At 36.6% G+C, this 19,398-nt stretch overlaps 1 protein-coding gene across 1 annotated transcript in view; it reads left to right on the top strand.

Moving 5' to 3' along the window:
• Nucleotides 1-8,508: 8,508 nt before the first annotated feature.
• LOC108667304 (extracellular serine/threonine protein CG31145-like) overlaps nucleotides 8,509-19,398 on the top strand; it is an 85,187-nt gene continuing 74,297 nt past the window's right edge. Inside the window, exon 1 of the mRNA XM_018154319.2 lies at nucleotides 8,509-8,749. The gene's annotated coding sequence lies outside the window, so the exon portion shown is untranslated. The remainder of the gene's footprint in view (nucleotides 8,750-19,398) is intronic.

Here is a 19,398-nt window from a genome sequence, read left to right as displayed (position 1 = left end):
AACATTCGAGGTTACGTGAATATGAGAATGGATCTTATTCATGTTCACTTTCAGTGAAAGTAACTAAATGTAGGAGCTTTGTTTTCTCGTTTAAATGCGCAAGAGAGTATTTAAATATACCAGTGAGTACGAAAATTGACGAAAAAATTATAAATAAATGAGAAAGGCAGTTTATTCACGAAGGACAGCGCCATATGTGAGATAGAGGGCTTGAATGTAAGAACCTGTTCCAACCTACGAGCAAGTGATTAAAACAGTGTGAAGGATTATGTAAATATATTTGGGATCTGTTTTAAATGAAGTTATCCGAGACTGTATAAATAAGCTGGAGATACTGTGTAGGTGTATGACAGAACTTTCAAATGTTTGACAGACACTGTATAAAATGAACGATAAAATATTTGATATGCGAGAATTTTAAAATGAACGAGAGGATGGATAAATGTGTGAGAATGTGAGTGTATTTATTATCGGGTGAGCAATGTGCGTTCTGGAAGCCTGATTGACATGAAATTATAATTTTTTTGCGCATTTGATCGTAAATTACTTATTATTTAGTGAAATTTAATTCGTATAAGAAAATCAGGTATTTTTATAAATGGATTGCATTTCATAACCCAGACATCAATAATCTTTCTGCACGCACGCTTGCTACGAAGACGCTTGCTAATTAATATTTACGGACTTGATTATCGAATCAAGAGATTAGTGCATTAAGTGATTAGTGCATCAAATGATTAGTGCATCAAGCGATTAGTGCATCAAGTGATTAGTGCATCAAGTGATTAGTGCATCAAGTGATTAGTGCATCAAGTGATTAGTGCATCAAGTGATTAGTGCATCAAGTGATTAGTGCATTAAGTGATTAGTGCATTAAGTGATTAGTGCATCTAGCGATTAGTGCATCAAGTGATTAGTGCATCAAGTAATTAGTGCATCAAGTGATTAGTGCATCAAGTGATTAGTGCATCAAGTGATTAGTGCATCAAGTGATTAGCGCATCTAGTGATTAGTGCATCAAGTGATTAGTGCCTTTAGAGTTTAGTGCATCAAGTGATTAGTGCATGAAGTGATTAGTGCATGAAGTGATTAGTGCATGAAGTGATTAGTGCATGAAGTGATTAGTGCATGAAGTGATTAGTGCATTTAGAGATTAGTGCATCTAGTGATTAGTGCATCAAGTGATTAGTGCATTTAGAGATTAGTGCATCTAGTGATTAGTGCATCAAGTGATTAGTGCATTAAATGATTAGTGCATTAAGTGATTAGTGCATCAAGTGATTAGTGCATCAAGTGATTAGCGCATCAAGTGATTAGTGCATCAAGTGATTAGTGCATTAAGTGATTAGTGCATGAATTGACTTCCAGGCGAAGAAGTTCAATTACCAAGCGGGCCGACTTTACTATGGAGATTTCCAAGTATGTTGTTATAGCGAGTTTCTGATGAAGTATGTCAACGTCTCATATCTAGGATGATATCGAAGAGCAAATGATAAAATTCAGAGTCATTATTATTGTTTGGAAGGTATAACAAGATTTGCTTATCCGTAAAGTCCCCATCGCAGCTAATAAAAAAGTTACGCGTTAACAATTTTATCAATCCTTACATAGTCGATTTGCCAACATTATTGCGTAAAAAAATGAATAATAATTGATGCATGATTGAATTATATTTTAAAATATTACCTATTTATTTATTCAGTGTATCATCACTAAATTAATTCACATCAAAATATAGTACTTCCAGATAGTTTTGGCAATTCATTCATTCAATTCTAATTTTTTCTTGTCAATTCACGTTTCCTTGCAACTCTGTGTGTGCTGGAGAGATGGTATTTTCATCTCCCTCGCTGACCCTACCTGGCAGATAATTTAGAACAGTTCTGATGCTACAAAGTTGCATCGTTAAACGCACGAAAGGAGAACCTTTTTTCCCTCGTGTTGACTGAGACAACACTGCTAGAGTCCGGCACAAAATACCTCCTATTGGCGGCTCTGAGTAAACAAATCTACGGAACCACTCCGCTAGACTCTGCCAAATGCCTGCCCCGAAAACAAAGAATTGCTGCACGCACGATGAAGCGATGATTACGTCAGAACTCAATGCTGAAGTTTTAAAAGAAATTCGCAATACAATTTTCACAAGCTGTAATAATGGGTTCCTAACTCTACTGCATTGCCTCATCAACCTTGATTGCTATAATATTTTTGCGGTTGTTATGAACCTTATTTCCAACAACCTCTAATTATTATAAGTCTTAAATTGATAGCTATATAGATTTCACTGTAGAATTATCCATGTTTTTATAAGTAGAATTACATTACATTATTACACATTCTTGAACAGTTTTGTGGTATTGTGCATGGAATAGGGTATCAACCATAGAGATTTAACCCGTAGTTGCTTTAAAAATGAATAACATTACACTTCATCTCATTGAAAGGAACAAGAAAAATATTTCAGGCACTTTAATTAGAGACACACTTGAATTATAGGTATGCCTTGATACACGCAACAGCCAACGTAAAATAAAAAATCTGAAACAATGCATGTCCTCGAAAAGTTTTCGCCATTATTTTTGGAACATTGTCGCTATGAAAAAGTGTAAAGAGTACGATTTTTGTCTAAATTGCAAATGCATTTTTACCTTAATTTGCTTTGTTCATCCTGACCGAGTTTGGTCCGGAAAATGGGCGTATCAGTGCTACGTTCAGAAAGTGTGTCACTATTATGACTATACAACCATTTAATATTTGACTGCGTTACTGGCACGGAGTTCATTCGTCCCCAATTCAGTTTTTACGAAAAAAGAAGCAAAAGTAATCAATAAATTTGCATGCATATGTGAGTCTAGTAAGGAATCATCGTTGTAAATGATGAAATGTCGGTGTTGAATAATAAATAAATAGTGCTGAGGGCAGATGTAAGAAACTGAAAAGAAAAATGAAGGCTGCCTGATTTTTTTCGTTGTCCGATGACAGAAAGAAAATAAATGACTTTCCCTCTGCAATATTTCATTGGCATTCAATACTACACTATAATGCCCGTGACTGACCAACACGTGCATTGATTTGATAAATTGCAACTTTCAAGGGAATTCACAGAGGAAATAAATCAGATTAAAAAATTCGTTGCTTTTCAAAGCATCGAACGTAAGATTTAACTGATAGGCATGCTCTAGTGGTGATGGCCAATTAAATTCGTTTCCTGTGTAATTAATAGGCATAACAGAAATATTTCATGCAGATTTTCTAGGGACACGTGAATTGTAGATCTGCCGCCATACACTCGTCAGCCATGACGCGTTGGTGGTGACTTTGTTCATATCAATTTTTTATGCGTTTGCTCGTAAAAAAATTATGTTTGGTAGTTTTCTGTATGTATGGTTGTAAGAAGTGGCATCATGTTTTGTTAATGTTGTATTTGGTTGACCGTAAAGAGTTTTGTTGTGTTGTTAGTTTCGTATATTTTATACTTTGGACAGTAAAAAAGGTTTGCTATGTTTCTTAGTTTTGTTTATTTTGCACCGTAAAAAATTTGCAATGTTCGTTAGTTTTGCATATTTCGGACCGTAAAAAGTTTGCTATGTTTGTTAGTTTTGTGTATTTCGGGCCGTAAAAAGTTTGCTATGTTTGCTAGTTTTGCATATTTTGGACCGTAAAAATGTTTGCTATGTTTGTTAGTTTTGTGTATTTCGGGTAATAAAAAAGGTTTGCTATGTTTGTTAGTTTTGTATATTATGGACCGTGAAAAGGTTTGCTATGTTTGTTAGATTTGTATATTTTGGACCGTAGAAAGGCTTGCTATGTTTTATCAGTTTTGTAAATGTTTCTCTCTTAAATTGAGCGAGTGAGTGGCAGGGCGGGCGTAAGCTTTTGCAATTGCATCACGGCTCGCGAACATCAAGCTTATCATCCCCAATCATGCCGAAAATTGAGCATCTAATTACATCACAAAGTTCGCCATCGTGCATCAGAACCGCGAAAGAAATTTCACGGCTTTTGACGGCCGTTCAACCGAGAATTGATCCCTTCAGTGAAAAATTTAGTTTGGTGTCTATTGTATTGGTTGATAAAAATCCATCTGTAAATTCCTGAATTCAATCATTGAGTGAAAAAAGTAAGTGGTTAAATTAATATGCTCACTCGTTTTACATTTCCATTCCCTTGGTTTCGATATTAAATGTAATTAAAGTTAAATATATTTTCTTGTGTTTTTTAGGGGTTCTATCATTTTTGTTTTGCAAGGTTGCTTATATATTGTATGACATATTTATTTGAAAAATATTTTATCGTTCGCAGTTGAAAATATCTGCAAACATACCTCGTGTTCCGTAATTGCTAGAAGGGTAAATGATGAGGTTCTAATTAAACCCTCTCTCTATAGACGGTATGGAGGCAGGAAAGGTTGTTTTTAAATGGTGTATTTTCTATAAAAATGAGAATCTCGTTGGCTTTAATTGTTCTGTGAGTTTTTTTTTTGCCGTGGACTAGTTTTGTGCACAATAATATATTTTAAATAATTATTGGTTACACATGATATTTTTGCAAAAATGTTTTATTTTAATAGAATTAAAAAAGGATAAGGATTTAGATAGAAATTAATTAATATGAATATCAATTGCAGTTCCTTTTGTTGTTTAGACTGAAGGCGAATAAACTTCCCGGCAAAAATGCATTAATGCAGCATTTCTGCATGTTAAACTTGTTTCCGTACTTCTGCCCCTACTTACGAGACGAGTATATTACTGTCAATACTGCCTAACCCATGTTGCGGTAGCAGAGCCGAAATATGAATGAATGTAAGATTTTAGAAGAAATCGGACCTGTTGCTTAGATGCATGGGAAAGCATGGTCATTGAGTGAAATTTTGTGCGTAAGGGTGGAATGTGAGGATGAGTTTTGGTGCGTAATGGAGGAGTGAATCAAATAATTGAGTACGTGATGGTTGAATATGAGGCGCATGAGAAAGAAAACAATTTTTGATGTTAGTGATTCTGAATGAGCTGGGGGGTTGTAATTACAAGTGGCGTGAGAGAACAGGTGAAGGGTGGATTACTGTGATTGTGGGTTGGTCAGAGGATGTAACTGCGGCTGTGATTAACATTGTGGAGATTAATAGGGGGCAGAGAGAGAAGAATGACACGAAATGATTCCTGCTGATTGGTGAAGAAAAAAGAAATACAAGTAAAATAGAGAACTTAAACCATACCAAATGTGTAAACTGTTATTCCTGTTTTTCTTCGCAAAACGTATCTTAGTGTCTCAGGATGTTAATGATATAGATAGAATGACGTAATGATATCATTATTTCTTAATGAATGGGTTTCTCTTTAACTAGAGAAATTTTTCGCTTCAGGAAGATTTACTGACTGAACTCTTTGAATATACGACTATGAAATGCATGGCTGATAAACGCAAATTAAGATCAGTCATGAGGTTTTTTGATATATCACATCTTCAGTTTAGACGTGGGCCATCGATCTCATACAACTGTAAATTCGATTATTATTAATTAGAATCACATTTCTATCCATGCGATTACAAATCCTTGTCTATTATGACAACGTATGACGACATCGTTGATCCATCATTGATATTTTCATATTGCTAGGATGTAATTTTTTATAATCTACAGGTATGAATATCATTAGAAAAGAAATCACTCAATAAAAGTTTACTTCCTTATTGATAGAGACTTAACAAACACAAATAGTTCTTTAATGGAGAAAATTCTTCAGTAAAAGTACTCTTTTATTTACTTAACATCGCGTGTTTTTTCAGCCGCATTGGCAATAAACGGTAAGTCATATTAGCAGGTGCCTTACAATAAAAATATACTCCGTCAACCTAAACCCACCAATCACAGCAGAGAAATCGGCAGCTACATGAACTCAAGTGAGTTTATACTTTCCCTGTTATACTTTCAAGAGACTTATACTTTCCCTGCAGTAGTTTATTTCTGCAGGAGAGTATTTTGGTAACGGATTCAGATCCTGTTCGCCCAGGCTTAACCGGTGAGCCATATAACACCAATAAAACACTAGAATAATTAGGATTGGATGATTAAGATCCTCCCGTTTGTTTATTATACCTCATTTCCTTTATATGGAACTGATCCGTCACGGAAATGAGGCATAATATTTTGAAATGAGGTACAATTTTTTTTAAATGAGGTATAAAAAAATTTTTTCCGTTAGTTATATGGAACTGATCATTGCTTGCTGCCATGCTTGAAAAGCCGTAGTATGTGTTAAACGTATTTCTTTTTAACAGGTCAAGCCTATAACGGCTGCACCTCCATTCCCACAAGTTCACATCTTAATTTTGTTCCGTGTCTTAGTTATTATTTTTATGAATTTGTTGTCTTCGTCTATATTGTTTTGTTGAGTAACTGATCATAAATAAATAGCATAAATTAATTTTGCATTGTAATCCTGCATACCACCCCAGATAACTAAATAGAACCTGCTTCCTTGACAATTAACAACGATAGTTAATGTATAGGGAGACAAACAGTATATGAACAAATAGCAGGCAATCCCATGCACTGCTTAGTATAGATAATCTCAGCTGTTTAAAAAAATAGCATTACCAGCTCTCACATTAATTCTAACATTGAAGTATTCTCACTGAGAGTAATTCCTGTTCAGCCCCTTATTTAATCAAAGAGCAATGTTCAACAAACGTTAATTTGAAAGTGAAATTTGAATACCTAATATTCTAATTATTAAATTAGCCTTTGAGTTTTAGGCTTAAATCAAGTCCCTAAAGAGTAAACTCAAAAGGACAGGATAATAATTTTGAAGTTATTACAGTGAGCTCTCCAGAATAGTGACATATCACAACTAAAGGAGGAGGAGACTTTGCAGGTTTCCTCCATTTAATAACCGTGCCGCGGCCAGAGTACAGACTCTTCGTGAGGGATCACTGTCCGTGGTAGGACCGAGGCTGTTTAATGCCTTGCCAAAGCGCTGAGAGGAGGGGAGTTTACCCTTGCAACATTCAAGAGACGACTGGTCAAGTGGTTGAGAAAGATCCCGGATTGTCCAGTAATGGGAAACTATATACCCTCAGCAAGTGACAAACAACAGCATCTTGCAACAGCTGGCCCAAAGGAGGGCAAATAGACGGAACACGTCCAACGTTACATCCGGGACCCGAGAGCGGGGTGACCTGCCCTAGCGACGACTCGGAGACAGAGGACGACGAAGGCGGCGCATCAGCGTGACCGGGGACTAAGAAGTCGTAAACTCATTATAAGGTAATAAGGTATAGGGAATATTAAAGTGCGTAGCCACCATGCCTTTGATATCGGGATATTATATAAATCTGACGTTATATTATCACAGGTGGAATCATCAGACATAAAAAATCGAGGTATATGGAGATTGGAGCACAAAACTGAAATGTGATTTTTTTATGGTTTCCTGTGAAATTTGTTAATAAAAATGCATTAAAGTTTTCCCATATCCAAATATTAAAACTGAAATTTTATACATGCTGATGACAAGTTTGCAAATGTCTCTTGTCAATAACCATTTTGTCAGTTGAATTGAAAAAAAAAGGATTATGCGAGACGGGATTAGGAAAAACTGGATAAGGGAAACGGATTATGGGAAAGGGATTTTTGAGGACTGGGTAATTAAATGTTGAGGATTATCGGTCAGGAGCAACGCCAGATTTAGCCGATTTAACCACTAGTCTTCAGTTATTTAAAATGTTCATGAAATGTCAATGAGTTCTCTAAAACCATGATCGTGAATTCATGGTATTATTGACCAGAGTTTTGAATATGATGGCGAGTGAATCATAACGAGATTTTTAGACCATTGCGCCCTTCTTTGCATGGCAACGAACGACTACGTATCGTGGCGCTACGACCTTGACCCTGCGGGCGTTTTCCAACTTTCAATTTATCACACTTACATACTAATATTAATTATGATGCGTCATAAAATGCGCATCATAAATTGTAAAAGAACATCTAAATAACAGTTCAGTCTATAATGAGAGCTGTTAGTGAACGTAGCCTGCTTACCGCTCATTATTAGTTCAGTGTGAAGGTAGGGAAAAGTCACTGGTTTGAAACTCAATAAAAACTTGTTCGTTGCGCTCACAAAACCCCCGACGTTGGAAGTTGGATCTCGCCAACTCAGTGCATTGCCAGCTTTCATGAGTAGTGGTTGTGCGTGAGTTGTCGCGGAGGCCGTCACTGTCGTGCTTCCGAGAAACCTTGAATTCTGCATACCATAGAACTTCTTAACCCAATGAGAATTAATAGCTTGAATCTCTCACGTAACAAATTTATGTCAATAATTTACAGCTGTGTTTCATTCGCATAATTTTGAGTTTGTTTATGAGTTTCGTTTAGTATTTTTTTGTGGTTTACTTATGTGTAGCCTCCACGGTCGAGTGCAACCCGTCAGCACTCAGCAGAAGGCTGATTCTCTCAAGATTTTATCACGTTTCTTCACATCCCGTGTTTTTCATTTCAGTTTTATTCGTTGAAGAATATTTGAGTCAACTTTCTTATGAGTGTCTTTTCTAAATAGACCGATGTGGGTTTTGTTGCTGCAATTTTATTTTCGGATAACTTCTGTTCAAAACTTTTGTTCCAAGTTCACTTAAGCGTTCTGGTTGGTAATCGCGCTTATTTGTTCATATAACGTTCTATTTTTCAGGTTCTGTGTTCGATTGTCATAAAAATTATACGTGATACGAAACAGACCTCGAGTTGTGCACACAGGTGAGTTCCATAACTTCCATTCTACCTTTTACTGGACTCATTTTAATTTTAAATCTCTTGGACGTTGTGTGTCTTTCCGGTCGTAGTCCGCATCACATTTAATTCAATGATGTCATAAGATGTTAGTGACAGATGCTTGTACTTGATTTGAATTATTTTCTATTTTTCGTGATTCTACGCAATTTTATACTTTATTTTCCTACTCTATACACATAGCGAAACTATTAACGAAAGTTTGCAGGTGGTTTGTAACTTACGTACGTATGCTGGCCATTGCAATTGAATTGGTTTTTGCTTATGATCAGTACGTGGTGCGGGATTGGTGTGTTGTGGGTGGCGCGAAGCAATTCGCCTTGGCTTTCAAGCTCTGACAGCATCTAAGCAATGAAATGTCAAAACCAGTTATGTACGCATGGTATAGTATTAATTTGACAATTTATAATGGGCATCTAAGTATTTTGTCTCACGTCACGCGTACTTGTCTCTTGATGTAGAATACCGGAATTTGTTCTCACTGGCGAATCTGCAACATTCTATTTACGATCTCAAGTCGAAAAGATCGAAGAAGTGACTTTGACACTTGAAGTTCAGTTTCGTTACCACGCTTTTAGACTTTAGTAACCGTGGGTACTTATAGTACTCAAAATAAATATGATGAACATTTATAAACCATTGGCTGCTTCTACTGTTATAGTGCCCGATGTTTGTTGAGGATATAAGTCATATAACACGGTTTGGCAGCTCAGTGAACCATTCAGTTACGGTCTTGCGGAGCTGATGCCTGAAGGACTATATATATAGGCCGGCAATTGCGTCTCGTTGAACAGCGATCACTCAATGAGACGCCTGTGCCTGACTCCGTACAAGGCTTGTACTCAGCATCAAACTTCTCTCACCCTATGGCAAAATGTTTAGAAAATTATTTAATTTTTAACATTGATATTTCTCATTGATATGCATGTTTTTTTTTATATTCAGTAATTTTCCTATGGAATGCATGAACTAGAAAGTACTGAGACGTTTGAGTTAATTCATCTAGGAGTACTGTAAGGTAAAGAATATAATTTTGAGTGTGCAAACACAAATAATTACAAATATTTCTTATGAAATTTCCATTACGGTAGTGGAACTCTCCTGCAGAATGTCATCGTTGTTGCCAACACTTTCATTTGAATTTTTCCTTTTCTGCGAGGAAGGATATCGGCGCCATGAGATTCGAGTATCTAACGACGTAATGTTGAATCATAATATGCAAAGAGGCGTCTTAATTATAAAGAAAAAAACGTTTAATGATTATTAAACGTTGCGTCTCTTGGTGGTGATCAGCGCCATATCCTGGTCAGGCGGCGCTGGCTGAACGCCGCTCCCTCTGTCGTCAGCTGCGTGCAGGTCGTTCCTCTAGCCTGCACATCGCCAGGTTCTGAACAGATGACATGGCGCTGCCAAGTCTGCTCCAGAACTCACGCGTGTGCAGGTCGTCCCTCTACCCTGCACATCGCCAGGTTCTGAACAGATGACATGGCGCTGCCAAGTTTGCTCCAGAACTTACGATGCGTTTAGAAATATAGAACGCTGCTCTAAGGCACTTAATATAGCCGCGTCTTGCAGCCTCATTAAACGTTTTCTGTATATAATCTAGTTCAATCGTAGAAACTTTGTTCAGTTTACTACCTATTGTTATAAGCATTGTCAACCAGGTACTTAAAACAAGTCAGTTATTAAAATATTCATAAAATGATAAAATTTATAGTCTAATGGTTATAAGTTTTAAGTGCTCGTCTATGTCTAATTCTAAAATTAGCTTCCGTTGTACTTATGGTTAATTATAACAGAACCGATGCGCTTCCTCCCGTGTACCTTGCAACTAATTTCGACGTTAAAATTCGATGGAAATTAGTATGCTTTTTCAATTTATTGGGATGGCTTTTCCATTTTTTTGTAATAAAAGAGACAAAAAATTTAAATATTTAATCGTTTTTTTTCGTGAATCATTTATTAAAAAAACACCCAATACTGCAGAAAATGCTACGTTGAAAACTGGACTACACTCTGAGTTTAATTACAGCAGCTCTTTTGAGTAATTTCCTGTGTGGTAAAAAGAACCTGTCAAGCAGAGTGATGGCTGCACAATTAAAGCTTCCGACTACAAGTCACTCGAAAACCCCACACTACTTATATTCTAAATCGAGAGATGGCATTTTGTTCCTCGGAATTGATGAAGCTGTTTTAAATTAGAGCACAATGCTTAGCACGATCTTCAACAATCACTGCAATGCTTCCGTGGCGTTTGTTTCTTTCAATCCAGTTTTTCGTTTTGTTCGACTACAATTAAGATTTCGAAAAATTCTAATAGGTTAACTTACAAGAAATCGAGAGACCATCATAGCATTTTGCAATAGAAGGTCATTAAGTACCTATACAATATACATATTCAACGTATGCGAAATTCCTGCAATTTCTTGAAACTAAAACAAGATTGCAGGTTGGAAAAAAAAATAAAAAAAAATTTTGGTGCATATGGTGAAACAACAGCTAAAGGAACAGCTAATTTTAAATTGGAAGAAGTGAGTTCAAACACCCCGAATAAATGCGTGCTTGTGGTTAATGGAAAAGTCTTAGCCTAAGGCAGTGAGTTCACAAGGCTTTCACCGCGTGACTCGTTGCTGTTTAATATAGGACATTAGCTAGGCTGTCCAAGGTACGTTCTATAGCTATAGCGCATATGCTGTATAGGTATATATGTTGTACAGCGTATATTAGTAGTCAGGCTGATGTGTGAAGGCTAGTTTCCTTTACGTGGGTTTGATTCCTTGAGGGACTGTAAATTGAAGAAAAATTATTGACAGACGAATAAGCGTTCTGAATAAGAGTTCTCAATCGAAGGTACATTTAGTTTGAAGCAACTCAGCTTCAGTATACTTGCTTGCTAGACGTAAAATGCGAGACTTAGGTTTAGGTTTCTTTTGAAGATCTTTACCGCAGGTTAAATTGTAAAATTTGGTTTCGAGGCACGATCAAAATAATTTACCTTGTATTTATATCTGTAATGCTGATGCCATGGAATTTATTCTGGTATTGACTTAGTCATCTGGACCGCCAAATAATCCAAATGTGTTTCCTTTTTATTTTTCCAATGCAACGACTCATTATATCATGATAATTAAGAGCGTGATTGTCGTCTCGTTATCGAGGCGCTGGCTATATGAAGGGACCATCACTAGGAACCAAACTCGTTATTACTGATGATATTGTGATCCTGATGTCGGCCGTGAGAGGCGATTGAGATACTCGATGGACACAACGAGCTCTTGCTCCAGTTCCTGTTCTTCTAAATACGCCAACTGCTTACAAAGACTCGGCATACTAGGCCACGTGTTTTGCTTTGCATCGACTGTTTTTGCGAACTCTGTGCGTTATGAGAGTAGGTTTGATACCTTTTGTTTTCACTATTGTTATGTTAATGAGATTCGTCCTATATCTTGTTGCCTTTGTAGGCGTTTTCTTTGCTGAAATGTAGATATTTTTACTTATTTTTTGGCGCAAAATAATAAGAAATGGCACTTTCTTATAACAAGAATGAAGGAAGAATCAACGTTTTAATGAAAGAATCATTCATTTTTTAAACATTTTCAAATTGTGCCAGTCCATCGAAAAAATTATTGTAAAATGGGATCAATCTCTGTCGAGGCAACAAACTACGACGTGTTTCTTTATTAGTGGACAAATTTCCAATATGAAAGCTTTCTCTTGTATCATGCTCTTGGTGCATAAATCTAATGAACAACTTAGCTTACTTGCTTGCCCCGTTTTTGTGTAACCTCCCCCCCCCTCCCCTCCACTTATGTGGATAGGGGTCTCAATTGTTATTGAACGTATTGCTGCGGTGAGGTAAGTGGTAAGTTCAGTGCGTGCTTGCCATTATCAAGCAATCTTCTTTCTGGTGGTTATTAGTCAATATAACAATAATGATGACGAATGAGTGTTGTGTATTTCATCATCGAGTCCAAATATTAAATGATAAATTTCCTGCAGCAGATGACGCCATGATTCGATATTAATCCAGGAACGAGTATTGCATGTATGTATATGATTGTGATTTTACCATCGATGCCTCTACAACAAGATTGTACGTCTTAAAAAATTAGGGGTTAATTGCAACCTGAGTGTTTATTTTCTGCTTGTGAAAGAAATAACACCATTAGTATGGTGTGTCCAAGATCAGCCATTTTCTGCTTGTATAAGAAATAACATCGTTATTATTAAGTGTCCACTACCAGCCGTTCAAAGCTGCCGTCTCCGGTTCCCGCTCGCACCGCTTTGTCATGCCGGGCCGGTCACTGCACGCGGTGGTCGACAACTCCGGTGTTCGACAGCTCATTTTCAGCGTTCTTTTACAAGAAATTTAGAATTTTATCTGCAAAAATGCGATGAGAAGTTTGACCGCTAGCGATGGCTGTGGCTGTGTGTGTCAGTTCTTAGCGTTTTTTAGGTTAAATGCTATTTAATAAAAATTTAGATGCCATGAAATTCAATCATAATTTTCTTTCTTTTTAGAGGTTCCAATGGGAAAAAATATATAATTTTACTAGAGACAGAACATTTACCCTAAAATCATTCAATTTTCCTGCGTTTACTGTCGTTGTAAATACTCTGCATAAATTAATTAATCCAAGAATAGGTTCAAAATGAGGTGCAGTAGAAAGGCAACGACGATGACGAGGCTACAGGCGTTGTATCGATCAATTTGATTGGTCGCTAGGGCGTTGTCTGTGTTGATGTCATCGTTTCTCGCTTTTTTTTCTAGCGCACACATAATTTTTCATCGAAATTAGCGTCACATGAAAGAATCCTAGTTATTTAAATTTGTTGAATTAAAAAAAATTTTCTGAACGGTATTTAACTAAAAAAAAACTGTTCCACATTACGGAAAAAATATAGTGGTGATTCTGAGCCGGCATGCAAGACATTTAGCGTGTCAAAAAAGTATAAAAAACGTATCCAACCATGCAAAAATCGATCATGGACAACAATTATGAACTTTTGTCCGTACTCCCTCTATAATGCAAATTCATATAGGCAATACATTCACCCTAAAATTTGGATATGTTGTGCATGAGAATTTCCTTAACGAAGGCACTCAGATTTGGTTAAATGTTTCAGAAATTAATAACGAAAATTAAAAGAGCTTGAAATTAATTGTGAAACTTCTGACACGGTTGACGTGTTCGCTGCAACGGCTCACCTTATCTAGCATTTGATCTCTGATAGGTTATCAGGCGTCGAGTTCTTATCAACGATCACACATCTCTTGGTTTCTGAACGTTGTACCCGGCACTTGGATACTAATTTTCACGTGGATCTTACTTGTTCTTATAATATTATTCTTTTGGTTTCATTTGAGAAATTTAATGCTGGCATCGGGCATAATTCTTTACAGAATTTGAATTTCTGCGTCATTTCCTTCTTACAACACCGTACCGGAATTTTCGATGGAAAACAACAAAAATACAATAGTAAAAAGAACTTATTGGCTATTGCATTTGCAAATATTTTATGCGTGGTTTGTCAAGTTCATCAGAAAAAAGTGTATGATGCCTTTTTCCATTCAAATTTTTATTTTTTTTTAATTCTGTTCAATGTTTACATTGTATTTCGCATCTTTTGCATATTCATGGAGAGATCAATACGATTAAGTGAATTTCCCCTTCTTTGTCAGAATGAAGTTTCTAATAGAAATGGCCCTCTAAACCAATTACATTACAAATAATTATCCGTTTTGAAGCAGCCATGTTGTGCAGCGAACTCCTTGATGATACCCCTTATCATTACGAAGAGGTGATGCTTGACACGTTTCTCTGATAATAATTTTTCACTAAGTTAGCTTTCAATTTTTATATGCTGTCTACTCTCACTCTCTCACTCTGATACCACGCGGAACTTATCTCTTTGATAACATTGTAGTAATTATTTTACAGTGAAAATTCGCTTCATGGAAAGCTGCATATCATCAATGCGTGAGACATGCATCAGTGACAAGATCTTCGTGAATACAAGTCGATCATCAATGTGTGGTACACGAAGCATGTGCCTATATAGCTGTTCGTGGACACAAGTCGATCATCGATGCGTGGCACATGAAGCAGCGCATGTAGCTGTTCGTGGAAACAAGTCGATCATCGATGCGTGGTACACGAAGCAGCGCTACAAGTCGATCATTGATGCGTGGTACACGAAGCAGCGCATAGCTGTTCGTGGAAACAAGTCGATCATCGATGTGAGGGTCGTCACGCATCCATTCCTCAACGTTCATTGATTGAATATTTCATGAACCCTCGATCAAGGTGCTGCGTGACCGCAACAAATTAAAAAAAATGCGCCCTCAAATTATGCAGCCTAGATGTTCAATCTGCAGGTATATTTGCCTTCAACAATTATTTAATTGCATAAGTTTTATTTTGTAATTTCATATTAATGTTTCAGTGATTCGAAGATTTTGATAAAATGATTGAGTTTATTAAGTTATGAAATCAGTACTCCTAGATGCTTACTTTATTTGTTATGTAGACATGGAATGTTAGGCATAGAAAAAAACAACTTTATTAAAATTAATCATTACATTAAATTTTACATTTTCTAATCGGTATTTCTTGAGTTACATAAAATATTTTCATTCTTTTTCTTTGTGGATAAATTGAAGGCACCAAACAGATAAACACTTTCATTTTAACACGCACCTTGAAGTTTAGGAGCCGCGCACATCTAGCTAATTTTAGGTTTATAATAATTGTATTCTTATCAGTTCAAATCAGTTCAAAGCACATGGAGAGTGCGAGCGTTAGGGCCAAACTAACATCTGATAAGATCATGTATGTGAGGCCACATCTTGTTGAGCACTCGGAACCTTATGGGTAAACCCCTTGAAGATGACGTGCTACTGGAAACTGCTGGAATACTGCCACCGTCCTTCTTTAATTTTTCGTATAAATAATTTATGATTTTTTTTGATTAACTAGACGAGATATTTTAAATATGAAAATTTAGAGTAATAACGCATCCAATGCATCACTAATCCCAAAGACCTTGGTAAGTGTCGTCTGTTTGCTCGTAATCTTTGGATATTCGCACCTGCATTTTCTGCTCTCGTTTTGTTTGAAATAGTATGGTTTTTCTGATTTCATTTAATGCATGCAAATATACATAAATGCAAGTCTTTAAATTGATGGAAATATGCATTCGAAACGCATAATTTGGTGTATCAAGTAACGTTAATCAGTAGAAAAATTTCGGTTTTGCATTATTTCCTTCTTAATCGCCGCATTTGCTTCCTTTACGTCCGTACAAGGTCAAAATGTAACGAGTTATCCGCCTTGCCCTTTGCAAAACGATTTAGTTCAGTTTTTTTCAGCTCATAGAAGGCGGCTTTTAAATCGTTGAGATCGTTTCTGTAATGTACGACCATTGTATCGCGATAGGCCGCCGTGCTGCTGCTGGCTCCAGCTAGGCTGTCGTTATCCAACGGGTCCAAAGAGTCAGCTCACCGATGGTTATCTGCCAAAGAGCTCCTGAAATTGTTGTGTCCTTGCCGTACGAATTTTCTCCTCGCTTTAGGTCCTTTGCTGCAGTCTCTTATATAATTAAGTACGACGTTTTTTTGATGCTCGGTTTATACGACACGCATAGTTAAGTTATTCATTTCCTTCGTTCTAGAAGTGAAATGATTTAATCGGTAATGTTTATAGTGTAATGGAGTCTTTCTCATTGTTTATTTAAGTAAGAGTCACCCAATGATATTCTATGTGTAACCGTTATACGTGACCTGTTCCCACAAGCGTTTTTCATTATAAATTTCCTCGACGAGACTTCTTAATATATTCTCGTGCAATATGAATAATTTTTCATTCAAGAATTACTGAATATTAGCATTATTAAACATTTTTTATGACACGTCTATTGATAATTATTTGCTGTGTATTACGTTATCATTCTATGTATACAGGACCTTATGAACTGTCCATACGCACAGAAAGGCCTATTCATATCTTGTTCGTATAAGTTCCTAAATTTAAGCCTATACTATAGTGAGCTTTTGCCTGTTGTTTAGCTACGTAACGCCTTTATCGATAAAGAGTTGCTTTTAAGCACTCATGCGAATACTAATTACACAAGCTGCGAATATTTTGCTATATATCGCAATACGTATTTAAACCTAAAGGTCTATTTTTTGTATTTGACGATATTCAGCATTGGTTGCTGCTTGTCCAATTGGCCTGAGTGCGTCACTTGGGCAAATATGCGCCTCTAAGTGTTGCTTTCAACTCAATTGTGAGTCAGCGCGGGAAAAATCACGTCTATTGCCTCTCAATGAGGCAAGAATGAGAAGCTTCACGACTTCTGGCTGTCGCTTGAATCTGCCCGATGTGGCCTGCCACTGCTGTCCAAAAAAATATCACCTGTATAGCTTTAGAGGCTCGTAATAGAGACTGCCAATGTCTTTCTTTTGACCTGCGCGCGAGAGTTATTGGGTGATAGAGCGCAAGAAAAGAAGAAATATGCTTGTTAAGAGCAGAATGCCAATGCGCAGCTTATTTTCACTCTCTGGCCCTATACTTGCGTGACACTTTGGAAGAGGACAATATGCATGGAAGTGACAGGTATTTCTATCGTTTCTGGCTACTTTCATCACTTAAGTTATTCTTTCTCATAGATTTGAGGTGTGTTATCTAGGTTTCAATAATTGATTCACGACTTTAAAGTAAAAGGTAGCTAAAGTTTCGCAAGTAATGATCGAACCCACCTATTGTAATGTTTTTGTTGTACTTAATTTCTCTTCCGTATGATTTTTAGTCAAATTCGTGAGTCATTAATGATTTGGCTCATTTTCCATGTCGTTTACCATGAATTAAATTTTTTCTGAAGCTGTATACTCCTATCCGTTTATATAATTAGTAATTACAGTTCGTTTCGAGGTGTTCAAGGATGCAAGAAAACAGAGCAATATGAAGTTAGGTGACTATGAAAACGTTGGAGCGAATGTAATATGAGTGGGAGTGAAAATGTTTAATTTGCGTCCTAAATATATAGTTTCCGCGGCTACAGGTGTTGGACCAAGTCTGTGCAGCTGCAGATGTTTGAGCAAGTATGTATATGCGACCGCAAGTGTGGCAGCGGATGAAATTTTGTGTATGAAATGAAAATGTTCAAAAAATGTGAAACATGTGTAAGTATCGTGTGTAAAGTCTGAAATAGCACAGTGTGGAAATGTATGGCTTTCCACGCGACTGGTATAAGGTTTTAGAAATGTCGAGCTCCTAGCATCGGAGAAAAATGACTGGACGTGAAGACTGCTACTCAACTTATCGTAATCGTAAAAATTTATTGGCAACTCTGTCTGATTACATGGCCTTTGCAGCGATACTCAGACGTCAGAGAGTGGAGCTATTGGATAGTTCCTTTTCTCAGAGCTACTCGGCTACAACTCTGTAAAACTCCAAATACTCTGTAAAGTATTTTATATGCGTGCAGAATTTCTGCCCTGGTGGCGAGTAGGTAAGGAGTTCATATATAAGGAGTGTCAACCTAAATTTCCATGGGGTGGCTTTAAAAGAGATGTGCCTATAAATTAAGCGCAGAAACCCAGGTGGAATCAGAATTAAAAATAGTATAAGTAGAATTGGTAGCGAAATTTTGATTCTAATTAATTGCGACCTGAATGTAATTGGTGTAAGCTGCAGTAATTATACGGAACATAATAATTTCAGCCAGTTACTTAATTGACATATACCACGCCAGTGCTATCTCTGTCATTACGTATCAAATATTTGACAGATTTCCCCGATTATGTTTCATGCTTGACTTGGTGCGTTTATCAGATAGAAGAAGTGTGTTGCGTAACAGTGCTACATTAAAGATAACTGTCTTTGCCGGTGTAGCATTTCACTATTTCGGACGCATTTCGAAGCTGATCAGCATTTTTGCGCTCATACAATGAGTCAATTTCTTGGAATCATCTGAAGAATTAGCAATATTTATGCTTGCAGAGTCCCCTATTATTTTTCGCTAAATATTCAAGTATTCATTTGCGTTGGTATGAGTGAAATATTGATTATTTTTCTTATTCTCGTATTCGTCGTTGACCTGACATGATCAAGGACCGCAGCCGTGACGGGACAGTAAACAACTGATCGATGACTGAAGTTTCTGATCCAGATGTAGTGACTTCTCCGGGAGTTGTACTGAGTCTGTTTGGCCTCATAAAATGAGTGTTGTGATGCAAAATGTGTATAGTACTTTTCATATTAGAACTCGAGTTCTAATCGTGCGTAAAAACGTCGGCACATTATGCCAAATATTAAATATTTTTTACATCATGCCAAAATATTTTCTATTCTTTGATTTAAATTGTAGCTTTAAACTTTAGGGATAGAATGGTGTGATTTTATCCATACCCCCATCAACTTTGAATAAATCTAAACCCTGGAAGTTATTCGGGAATTTTGCAGAAAGTTTGCAGCAGTTAGTGTGTGAGCATCGCTGTTTAAAATTAAGTTCTTGATTATCATAATTAAACAGTAACAATTATAATTATTAGTTCATTGTGCACTTTCGAGCACTTTTTTGCAGTTAACCAAAGCTTGCGAAACCTAATGCCA

This window comes from Hyalella azteca, unplaced genomic scaffold (genome assembly GCF_000764305.2).
Source record: "Hyalella azteca isolate HAZT.00-mixed unplaced genomic scaffold, Hazt_2.0.2 contig17970, whole genome shotgun sequence".
Classification (NCBI taxonomy): domain Eukaryota; kingdom Metazoa; phylum Arthropoda; class Malacostraca; order Amphipoda; family Hyalellidae; genus Hyalella; species Hyalella azteca.
This window is presented reverse-complemented; position numbering and strand designations above follow the sequence as displayed.